The sequence below is a fragment of the Antrostomus carolinensis genome, unplaced genomic scaffold, assembly GCF_000700745.2.
Source record: "Antrostomus carolinensis isolate BGI_N321 unplaced genomic scaffold, ASM70074v2 scaffold38770, whole genome shotgun sequence".
NCBI lineage: Eukaryota > Metazoa > Chordata > Aves > Caprimulgiformes > Caprimulgidae > Antrostomus > Antrostomus carolinensis.
The window spans coordinates 29124-38596 of NW_010289821.1; positions in this window are offsets into that span (position 1 = coordinate 29124).

A 9473-nucleotide genomic window follows, 5' to 3' on the forward strand; every position below is an offset into this window, starting at 1 on the left:
TTAATATATTAATTGCCCTCTCATCTTCTATTCCTCTACTTCAACTTTTTCTGTACTCCTGCTTTTCAGTCTACTTTCCAAAGAAAACAGGGCTTATGCAACCACTGGCTGTGCATTTGCCTTTCTCCACGCTGTCCCAGGCACACCCCTTCCCAGATTCAACCAAGATTTGCAAAGGGATAGAAGATTCAGAGATAATTAACTTATAACAAGTTTCAGGAAAATAGTTGCACAGATGGGAAAGAAAATCCCTGTAAATGACTCTGCCAAACCTATCCAGAATTTGTGATCCAACCTAAGAGACAAAGCCTGAAAACATTAGGTATTCCTAATTAAAAATACAGTCATGCTGCAACGCTTGAAAACATGGAAAATGATGACCCCAAATCCTTAAATGTCAGGGACAGGATGAGGTTGGTACTTTGCAAAGATGTATGACAAGTATCAGTCCTCCTGGAGGGATCATGATAAGACACACAGCTGTGTCCTGATTTCACCATTCAGTGATAACAGCTCGTACCTTCTGTGTAGATAATCCTTATTCTGATCTGTGCTATGTGGATGTCTTCGGAAGCAAGGAAAGAAAGTAAGTCTCCAAAGACTCTCTGCAAGAAGGAACTGGATGAAAGTGTGAGTGAGAAATGAGCACAATGTGTCTTACGCTTATGGTAAAGGCATCTCCTAGCTATGGACTACAGAGACATCTAGCTAAGGCAGTTGGAAAACACCTTAATGAAAATGAGGACACATCTGTAAAAGGCTTCCTATTGTCTAACTGCAGGAAAATCGATTGTCCTGGGACAACTGAATTGCTTGTAGTTTGACAGATGAATCCCACCTGGAACGTTTTAAATAGGAAATGTGTCTCATAGGCAGAAGCAGCAACGGCAACCTGATGGAGATGCTGAGACACTCTGGCACCTTTTCTACTAAACAAGTATGTTCAAAGTGGTTTTAAGTACTGATAACTAACTTCTGCCAACATCCAGGACTGTTTGCTTGACTCCTCTCCTCCTTGTACCAAGGAAAACAATGAGAGACTATTTGTGGTCCAACTTACTCCTGAGCTGCAAGTTCTCTGTTAACAAACTGTACTCAAAATGCAACACGAATGACCAGCAGAGTTGAGCAGATCTCAGCACATTTCAAGACAAGTTGCTTTGAAACAATCATGAAAGGTACTTCCCGACATGAAACCTCTTTGAAAACATCAGCTACTGCACTCAGGATGGTTTGCTGACAGAAAGAACGTGGACCTCACTAGAGCAAAGTCCCAAGGTACAATTTCAGGGCATGGGTTCTGATTAAATCCAGAGGTTCAGCTTCATCAGGCAGTTTTGAAAACTCTCTCAGAATGACAACCTAAGTGAGTGGCACACAATATACCAGTCAGAAAGATGCTTCTCCGTTGAATCTCAGAATCATGTCACCTTCTATATCCATGAGAACTTCTGTAAGTGCTCAAAACATTAATTTGCATATTTCTGCCTCACGTTGCATAAGAAATTATTCAGAAAGAGGGGTGCAGAGGTAGGAAAAAACCAACAAAGGAGTCCAGAAAACAATATGAAGATACATGTGGGTTCTTCTTGAAAACAATGAGAAAATTAAGTGCCAAACCTGCAGAAGACGTGAGACTGTCATTACCATGATGTGGTTGAGAACTGCATCATCGTTTTACATAACTGAGAGGAACTGAAGCAATGCCAGGTGCACCGTGGCCCAAACATTAATACATAAAGTACGAGAAAGGGGAGGGAGTAACTGCCAGGGATATTGCCTTTAACCACACTGTTTGCAAAACACTGCCCTCCAGGTCTCTCCCACAAGAATTTTTACATCTTTCAGCTGACAATCAAAAACTAAATCTGAGTTGCTCAATAAAAACTGTTGACTCAAGGACTTAGATCACTGAAGTTGGAAGATAACGTGGTAAGTAACACAAATTAAAAGGATGATCTGGTTAAGGCCTTCCTTCCAGAAATTCCTGTGCAAAGTTAGATAAACTACCAAAATCAAAATGCTGTTCTGTGACAAAGGTTGTTTCTCATTTTCTAGGTGTTTGTATTAAACATCATCGTATTACATTTCTAAAAATTGCCAGATGACTTGCTAATACTTGGCATACAAATAAGATCTTAAAAAGAATACAAAAGAGATTTTTAGACTGTACTATTTCTTAGCTGAATTAATGAAGAGACAGTTTTTAATTACCAAAACAGAACAATACTTCTTTCATTTTTACTTCACATGTTGGTTATTAAAGACATTGTTTACACTTTAACTTAGATATATTCTTCAAAATAAGTTTTCCAAAATCTTTGTGATTAAGGAATATGCACGATGGGAAAGGGAGGAAGAAGGAAAGAGAAGAAAAAGGAAAGGGAGTTGTATATCCTTCTGATTTGTTCCTGCTGCTTTCATCTTTTTTCCCTTTTTCAGTTAACAGAATTCTTAAAGCCTACTTAAAAATCAGACTAAAAAGGTTGTATTTTCTCACCTTCAATTATATTGAATGCATTATTGATTATATTGTGAATGTTTATCTAACACTTTGTACATCAAATTATTTTTTAGGTATTCAACCTTTTTTTGTTCTCTTAAGAAATAATATTTGAGTACCAATGTTTTCAGTTTCTGTATCTCGTAGAGATAGATTCAGTTTTCAGTATCTAAGTATAGATAATTGGGACCACACACTATGGTTGCCATGGCATGAAAGATATAAAGTATGGGTGTTGCAGATAGCTCATGATGAGAAACTAAGGTCAGATGTTTCAGTGCTGAACTTCTGAATATTGAAAGTCCATTTAGATGTAATTTGGGTACAATACTTGTTAGGGAAGATGTAAGAATAAAGAAAAATTAGATAAAGTATAACTTCAAAGAACTATTACATAGTTTTTAGAAAGATGATTATACAGAGCAAACCGTTCACAAATGTACACAAACTTACACAACTACACACTTATATTTTCTTAATCTTACTATACTTACACTTTCTTAAACTGTGTAGGTTAAAGGTACGAAAAAAAAATACAGTTTTGCAGCACTGACTGTTTTTTAAAATTATTTTATAAAGATATCTATGATATGCTCATCTTCCAGTCAGACCATTTCAAATAGTTTACTAGAAGAAAATACAGGCTTTGGGGAGTTCTTAACAAACCTGTGAATTCCATTCAAGCCACTGCTATGCTTTTGTATAGACTTTGTTGTTTAGTACAAAAATACAAAAAATGTCCTAAATATTTCCAACTCTAAGTGAGCAAACCTCCTCTTTTTATTTTGAGGTATAATTTCACAAAGAGAAAAGTATTTCTGTTTGAGAACGTTTATACAGTAAAAGTAAGTCACCTGACTTTGCTGAAGTAGCACCACAAAGGCAGAAAGAATACAAATTCCTAGCTTGCCATATGTACGGACAAAAATAATAACTACCAAAAATGAGGAGGGCAAAAAAGATAGGTAAGTGGTTTTGAAAGGGTATTTGTTAGCTCTCAAAACATCCGGCTGGTATTTCTACCTTGGAATAGCTGCTGTATGACCCAGAGATCACTTATGAATCTCAAGATTTTTCACAGATGATCACATACTCTTGTAGTCAATCAAACATAACTGGAATCACTGTTTAAAGAAGGAAGACAACACGATTCCACACGGAACTTATCTTGGCTTCCTAGAAAACAGAGCAGTTTGTGGCCCACAGCTTTTGAATCTACAGTCCTATCTCAGCTTTAGCAAGCAGTGTATTAAGTCACTTCCTAATACTGAATATCCTCAAGGATGTGGAAAAAAGACGGGAAATTTTAGCTAAAGATAAAAAGAAGTAGAAAAGACAGCTCTTGACAGACTGTACTAATACCTACCTTACTTATTTGGAATCTTAAGCTTCTTGTCCATTTAAACTTAAACTTCCACACCCAAACATTAATTCAACACAGATTATAGTTTGGGGTTTTTTGTGTCTGTGTGTTAGGCTTACGTTTTATTATTTAAAGTTCAGATTTCAACTGCAATCAAGATAAAATGTAAGATTTAATAAACAGAAAGTATTTGTAGATACAACTGTTCAGCTCTTCTCCAAAACAAGCCATGAAACCTGGTAAGAACCTGCAAAATTGGTGTACATGAGGAAAAGAAGAAAACTGAGGCCTTGTCTGGGTTATAGTCCAAAGGACTTCTTCCTTTGAAGTTTAATCCATTTACTGACAATAAACTCTACCTTCTTTTGAAGCAACTTTATTTCTTAACACCACATATTCATTATGATCTTTCTTACAAATTCTACTGTTGATTTTAACTCAGTTTTCAGACATTTATTTCTCAGATCTAACTTAAATCACCCGTAGTTGCAGGCTGCCATTCCTGATCCCTTCTTAATATGCAAGTTAGTCATCATGCTTGCATTGTTGTAACAGACACCAGAATAGGTGCCAGAAAATAACTGTAATTCTCTCTTGAGTAACTGGTCAAAAATATGTAATTAGTGAATTTGGATGTTATTCATACTACTGCAGATGAACATAATTTAGTAAGTCAACACAAGAATCTTTTCTTTCAGATATTAATTTTTAGAGCTTCTCAGTGTTTCAAAAAAATCTCAGTTTGAAACTAATAAGAGGTCTCAGCATTTTCACAAAACCCTCATAACAGATACAGGAGTCCCTGCTAGATACATAAGAAGCAGATACTCTATGGTATAAAAATAATTATGATTGGACAGTAACATTTACTAGAGAAAAGTACAAAATATTGATATTTGTCACGTACTATTTACTCAGTTTCATTTAGATGAAATCTCATTTATGTGACTCCTGAAATGAGGAAATTTATTTCACTCTGACAGCCTACCAAGATGTTTTAAAAACACAGAAAATGCTTATTTAGCATAATGCCCTTGCTTTAAAAAAAGAAAATTTCTACTCGCATTACTTTTCTATTTCAACAAGCTTTTAACAGCTGGGATCACAAACAGGCAGATTAACATGTTATTTTACAAAAATACAGCATTAGTTTCTAGCTCCCAGTGGTTCTGGAAACAACAGCCACCACGTACTATCAAAACAAATCAGTTTTTTACATAAAACAGTGTCAGAAACATAAAGGGGAGATTATCCCCTAGAAATCAACAAGATGTCTTTAATCACTACGTGTGCGCTAGATTCTGCTGACCATGGCCTCTGTAGAGGTTCACCAAAAACCTTTGGTGATATTTATCTCCATTTCTTAGGAGATGTCTTTAGGAAAAGATTCCAGGTCCCATCCCTTACATTTGGATGAATAAACCTTTGTGGGGAAAAGTCCTGGAAAGCAAACTTCTGCTAAGCACAAATACTGGCACTATATTATGATTGTTTCTTTAATTAAAAAAGAAATAAATTAAAAGACACACCTTTCCCCCAGCTGAAAGCCCTGCACTAAAAATGAACTATACAAGGAAAGGTGCCTCAGCTGATAACTGACCTACACGTTTCAGTAGGAGGTAAAATGTTAAATTACATCTTCACAGACTACCCTATGCCAAAATATAAACATAGGTATTAAACTTGCAGTAAAAATATTACATGGTATAAATTGTGAAATGCATTTGTGTTGTTTAGATTAAGAATAAAATTCAGTACAACTGTTAGGCACTAATATGAACAAGCAATGAGGAATCTGAAATTAACTCTGGAACTATGCAAAATAATTCATATTCACTTTTGCCAGGAGTATTTCCTCTGAACCACTGTGTTCCGAATCACTAAACAAATATCTTACCTTTTGTACTTGAAAACACTGTAAATACTGAAATGCTGGGTTTTGAGTTTATTATTTCTCTCCCTTTGCTCTTTAATTCCACAGACAGACATAAGAAAATGTAGCCTGATCCAACTAACATCCTCTTCGATGAATACTAGACACAAGGATTCAAAGATGGATTTCAACTGAACAGGGATATCTTCAAAATTACAGGCATTTGGCTGAGTAGCGTGGTAAAATCTGCTCCTCCAGCAAGGGCAGCTCTCCCCCAACCCTAACTAACCACCAGTAAGTCCACACAAACTGTAGCCTGAATTTTAAATATTCTTCTAGTTAAGTATTCTATAATTTGTGTTATATTTTTTTATTTCTGGGCTCGGAAGTACTTGTGCACAGAAAGCAATTAAAGAATATCGCCACTGAATGATGATATAGAGATACAGAAGTAAATATGAAGATACGTAGTTGAGATTTGTCACTGTGCCCAAATGAAGTTTCATTTATTAGGAGGGGGAAAAGGAAAATCCTTCCAATTTCCTTCGAAGCGATGGTCTTGCACGTGTCCACTTGGATACTGTGATTAATAATTAACAATAGGCTACATAATACACAGTGCTGTTTACAATGAATTATGTTCTATTAGTAGCTGAGGGAGGTTACAGAGTACCCGTATCTCTAAAAACCAATAAGTGTTTGGCCATGAAATGGCAGATAATTTGCTTTTTGCTCTTTCTAGGTAATCCTGCTTGTCTCTAACTTTTTCATTATTGCTTTCTGCCAGGTGATGAACCGCCGTGGCTCAAGTGTACTCTGTTATTAACAACAGAATGCCACCTCACAGCTGCCACTGACTGTTGAACCCATGCTCCTAGGCACAGCAAACCTACCTCCACCATTGTCAGTATGACGTAATTAACATTTCCTTGCACGGAGAAGAGACACAAAGTCATCAAAATGGCCTAACTGCTCACAATGCATAAGCATCCTATAGCACTGTAAATATACTACCTGCCTAACCTGTGAAAACGTGTTTGCATTTGGTAACTCAGCTTTGCACTCAGCTACAAAGGAACAAACAAAAAACTTGTGGTATGGTTGCACAAAAGGGGCTCAAGAAAACATGTGCAAACAGGAAAACGTGCAATATTAAAGTATAGAAACAAAGCAGGAAGTATATCTGTTGGAACCAGAAGAATCCTCTGGAATAAACACAAAAGATGCCTGGTAAAACCAGAGCAAGGCCTGATCCCCAAAAAAATAAAATCAATTATGTTGAGAGCGAGTGAGATTTTCCCTATCACTTTGAGAAGGAGAGTGAGAAGCAAAAAATACAAAGGAAAAAATTTCAGGGAAATTTGCCTATGGGGTTAATGCTTTCCCTCACTAAAGAGCTTGAGGCTGGCTGCTTCAGTAAGTAAGACCCTCAAGGACCCAACCCATCAATGGTACCAATGCTGCATCAGCTTTGTGGTGCTGTATACTCAACAGTTTAGGATAAGCCTGTTAAGGACTGTTTTTAATCTTGTGTGATAATGACTAGCAACACCTAAGTACTATGTGCATTGTTTACTGATGTCAAACTAGTAAAGTATTGCCTTGAAGTGTGAAACTGGCCTGATTTATCTGTCTTCTATACACTCACTACCAACCAGTAATCTCTTAACACCCTAAATGAAATATACACACACTTACATTCAGTTGCAAGCACCAGTCTCACAAGCAGGGCTCCTCCCCTAGTTCTGCTACACACTACCAACTCCACTATAGATCAGGAGTTGGGTAAATCACTTACCTCTATTCCTTAAATTTTATCAGAACAGGTATACTACTTCCTTCCTCTCTTTTTCTTTGTCCCGTTTGTACTCTGAGCTCTTCTGATTAAAGGTTGCCTCTAACTATGCCTCACACCAACCACAGCTGAGGCAGGACCTCAAGCTGGCAGGTACCACTTCCATCAAAACGGAAAACTGTAACGCTCATGACAATTACTTAATGAAAAATATTAATTTTAATTTAATTAAAATTTCAAATTTTCATTAATTTTTCATTAATTTTGAATTTCATTAAAATTTCAAAATTTTAATGACAAAACAAGGGGAAATGGGTTTAAACTGAAAGAGGGGAGGTTTAGATTAGATATTAGGAAGAAATTATTTGGTGTGAGGGTGGTGAGACAGTGTCCCAGGTTGGCCAGAGAAGCTGTGGCTGCTCCTCCCTGGAAGTGTTGAAGGCCAGGCTGGATGAGGCTTTGAGCAACCTGGTCTAGTGGAAGGTGTCCCTGCTGATGGCAGGGGGGGTTGGAACTGGATGATTTTTAAGGTCCCTTCCAACCCAAACCATTCTATGATTCTATAATCTAACTTTGTGATAGTACAAGCACGTGCTTCTGCAAGTACACAACTACACATTTAATTTCTCGTGCAGGAGTAGCCCGCTGCTGTGTCTTTTACCTCCCTCTAAGATTGTCCTCTAGATGTATTTTCAATCCTCTTTTCTTTCAGGGTCTATTTCAGAGTGGTTGTCTGTGTTTCACATTCTCCTCTCCGGTTCACATCAGGGTCTGGCACTCTCCTCTCTCACATCACGAGCTGTCTGTGTGCTCCGTTACCGAAGCACCTCCTTCACCAGTGCTCCCGCTGTGTTTTCAACACCACCCTCTTCTCTCCTGACAGTCCTTATTTTGCAAGTCTGCCAACAATTCCACGTAACCTCTTTTCCCTCAGTCATTCTGCTCCTTTACCCCTTTTGTTCTGGGAGATGAATCACTCTGGATGCTAATATGCTTCACTCTGCTGCAAAGAGAGGTGAAGATGAGAGACGGGACTTGCCATACTGGCATGGCTTAACTGTTCAAACGTTGCATGATGTTGTTTGAAAGATATGAAGCTAGGGCTATGCTAAGTGAAAGCAAAGGCTTTCATGTGTCACCTGTTTTCCTTTCAGTTCTCTAATTTCCTATAAAATTGTAAGACTCTACATTGAAAATTGCCCCAAAATAGAATTTTTCACAAAGTTCCCATCCTGGAAAACAGAAATGGAAACCACACAGAAATGAGAGCAACCTTCAAACTCGACTGATCAGATGTCTGTCTTCTGCACTAACTTGCCTATCCAAAAATTGAAAGTTTACCTATACGGCCAAGAGATAAAACAAAGGATTAAGATTAAATAATACATTGTATATTCACTAGTCACCAAAAGATGCATACAGCGTGCAGCTAATGTATCTTCAGCAATTAAAAATTCAGCTATATGAATATTGCAATAATTTAAGTTTTTAAATTATTTATCTCAAAGTGGCAGAAAAGATCACTATTTAAAAATAACATGCAAGATGCAAGTCATGAAAAATTTATGTGAAACAGCAATCTTTAAGACTTGAGCTCACTTTATGCAGAACTATTAACGCTAAAACAGTCCTACCAAAATTCAGGTTGTTGGTAAAAGAAATTTTATGACCTGTTCCATCAATTCTTAATCCTCAGTTTTATTCCCTCTGAAGTCTACTAGCAAGCTGTATGAACTCAAAAAAAAAAAAAAAAAAAGAAAGGATAAAGAGTTGCTGCCTCCTGAATCAAATCACAAAGGAGAAAATTAAATTCTTCCTGAGCCACTCCCTTTTTCCTTTCCTTTGCCCCTCTAGTCTTTTGTTTTCTGCTGTCCTCCCCCCTCTCAAATTTCCCAGTGAAAATAAACACTGGATGGCTTTGTGTTAAGTCAGAAAAATC